Source organism: Silene latifolia, chromosome 7 (genome assembly GCF_048544455.1).
Source record: "Silene latifolia isolate original U9 population chromosome 7, ASM4854445v1, whole genome shotgun sequence".
NCBI lineage: Eukaryota > Viridiplantae > Streptophyta > Magnoliopsida > Caryophyllales > Caryophyllaceae > Silene > Silene latifolia.
Window position 1 is genome coordinate 44,202,790 of NC_133532.1, and position 3,003 is coordinate 44,205,792.

The following is a 3,003-nucleotide window of genomic DNA, read 5'->3' on the forward strand; positions in this document are numbered from 1 at the left end:
AAGTCTCGGGTCATCCTTTTCGGGTCGGGTCAACCGGGTCGGGTTGATTTTGCCAGGTCTAGGTTTGGTCCATTCCAAGACCGAAATTTTTAAGACGGGTCAAAAGTCCACCATATATTTTTTTTCGGTCTTTTGTTTAGTCCGGTTCAATTCGGTTTTGAACTGGTGATAGGCCATGGACAGGAAGGTGACTTAGCGAGATCAGCATAATGTCCATCGTCATTCCTGTACAAGAATGAACAACTGTCATGAATGTCAAGTACTAACTAACATTGTATGTAGCACACACTCTATGAAGTACTCCACGAGTCCAATTAGCACCCCCATTATTTGGTTTGTCTCGGCCGTTTATGTTTACTACTCCCTCCCATCCACTCTTTTCTTCCCATTTGAAGTGGGCACGGAGATTAAGGGTGGAGAGTATAATATTGATAAAGATACGAGTGGGGTTTGGTAGTTGGAGAGAGGTATGAATAATTAGGATTAAATATTAATAAAGAAGATGAGTGGGGTTTGGTTATTGGAGAGAGGTAGGAATAATTAGAATTAAATATTAATAAAGGATATAGTGGGGTTTGATGAGTGGAGATAGGTAGGGGTATAATATTAATAAAAAGTTTCTAAAAAAGGAAATGGGCAAAAAACCTGAATAATCCGTTTTAGGAAATAGGGAAGAAAAGAGTGGATGGGAGTGAGTATATGACTAACTGACTATATATCCTATGTAGGCAAATTTTAAAGACTATTTTGCCCTCATTTATACCTACCACTAGAAATACATCTACCACGGAAACAAATGGATAACACGAAGGGAGTAATTGGCAGCATGAAGTAGTGGTCCAAGAGGGAAGAAGGATAAATTGACGTCTAATGCAAGAGTTAACTTAGTTATAAGAGCCTTCAGAGCACTTTGTTGCTCATTATTTCTATAAATCCACCGTAAGACCACAAATAGCCCTCAGAATATGCGACAGAAGTAGCTCAAGCTGCTAAATTCAGATGACAAATTAACTAAACCTATGAAAAACGATAGGTATAGGCTTTTGGCCACTAGGGACCTGAACGCCAAGTTATATATCACACTTAGCTATACAAAACCATGGTTTGCCGAGTTGTGTGCTCATAAATATTCTCTGACTTCAGCTTAACAAGTGTTGCTTCTCTTGCTGATTTCATCAAGGCTGAGTTTGGCAAGCTTGACCTCCTGGAATGTTAAATTATCGCTTTGTCTGCTTGGAAAACTGTCAATCTGTTTACAAGGAGTAAGTCTGCTTACATCGGTACCTCTATAGGCCCTAGCTCGGAAAACTGTCAATCAGTTTACTGACTCAGACGTTCCTACACCCTACCGCTTTATGGACAAACTGTTTACATTTTTTCGTATTAAATTTGTTTAATTTGAAAAGTTTACGTTTTTAAGACCCCATTCGAAAAAAAATATAGTAATTAATTACATTAAACTTGACCCACACTATCGCTTCTGGGTTCCCCAGTTAGAGTCAACATACTGAATTCTGAAACCTCTGAGGTGGTTGTAGGTAAACAATGTCGGGATCCTTGGCGCCGTTCCTGACTTCAATGCTTTATTTGCAGCTGGATTTGTAAGCACCTCTTACTGCATGTCTGCATCCTTCTATTCTATGATCCTGTGATCCTAAATGAACATATTTACTGTATCACATTAAAAAAAATCGAGATTCAAATACTAGTGCAATGTTTCCTCCATTGGAGCACCGTCGACACTCCATTCCCATCCCCTGACCTGCACTTGTTTATCTCCCTTGAAGCCCATTTTTGAAACACGACCAACACAGCCACATTACCCATCAAGCAACCACCATTATTAACAACACCCAACACCGAAATAAGCACAAACCCAAAATGTAACGCAAACCCATCTCACTAAAGCATCAACTCCGAAATACGCATCAACAATCCCAATTAAAAACGATGAAAAAACACCAAAATCAAACACTCCAATCAACACTATTTCCCTAAAACCGATCACACTAATTCACAAACCCGTTAGACAAATCCTAAATCAAACACAAAACCATCTCACATAATCATCAAAACTAGAATGATCACAAACAATAAAAATTCGCTAAAATCAAACTCTAAAATCAACAAAACTAAAAAATTTAGGAAACGAGAGAGAAATTACAGTAACAAAGTGAAGGAAAAGAGCTAGCATGACGAACAGCAGGCCAGTAATAGAAGCTATTAACGGCCCAAAGCCATGGAAAAAGCATGAATCCAAGCTTGTAGAAACGATGAGCTGACTGTTGAAAAGATTCCACGGAGTTGAGCCGGCATCAGGGAAGTTCGCGACGGCGATTTGAGATTTTGGAGATACACGATGATCGATGATGCCGGCAACTGTCAGGTGCACGTGCGTGGTGATTGTGGCGTCAAGGTTTTTCGTGTCGAGTGTCAGGAGAAGGCTCAGAAAGTTGATTCGTCGCCAGAGTTTTTGCGATCGTCGCCGGAGACGACGACGGGGTGGTAGGTGGTGATAGGGGGATTTGAGTTTGAGGAAGCATGTGATTGGGAGAGGATGATAAATGAAGTTTGGTTGTGAGAAATTAAGGACGCGCGTGATTTTTATTATTTAAAAGTCAGTCTCACCGTTCTCATCGAAAGTGTTCGATCACTCAGGATCCTAAATCTATATATATATATATATATATATATATATATATATATATATATATATATATATATATATATATATATATATTCTTCTATATATAGAGAGGAGTTAATGAAATCAACATGTGTCATTGAGTCCATAAGTCCTTCTAAGTGTCATTGGATGGAGTCAATGGATGGTTGAGATGAATTTTATTAAGGGCTATTAAAAAGAAAAGGTAAAAAATGTGGATGGTTGGATTGAGATGGGTGGTTGAGATTGAAAATTACCAAAAAAAATTACCACTAATCAAATTTCTATACACTAATTAATTTTTCTTTCTCTCTCTAGCCCCTAATTAATCGGTTTTG

General features: G+C 38.5%; 1 long non-coding RNA gene across 1 annotated transcript; it reads right to left on the reverse strand.

The window, feature by feature from the left end:
• Positions 1-884: 884 nt before the first annotated feature.
• On the reverse strand, positions 885-2,624 carry LOC141592102 (uncharacterized). Its single transcript, XR_012521046.1, has 2 exons — positions 1,509-2,624; positions 885-1,249 (listed from the first exon to the last, which is right to left on the reverse strand). It is a non-coding gene; the product is annotated as an uncharacterized LOC141592102 (long non-coding RNA).
• Positions 2,625-3,003: the final 379 nt, after the last annotated feature.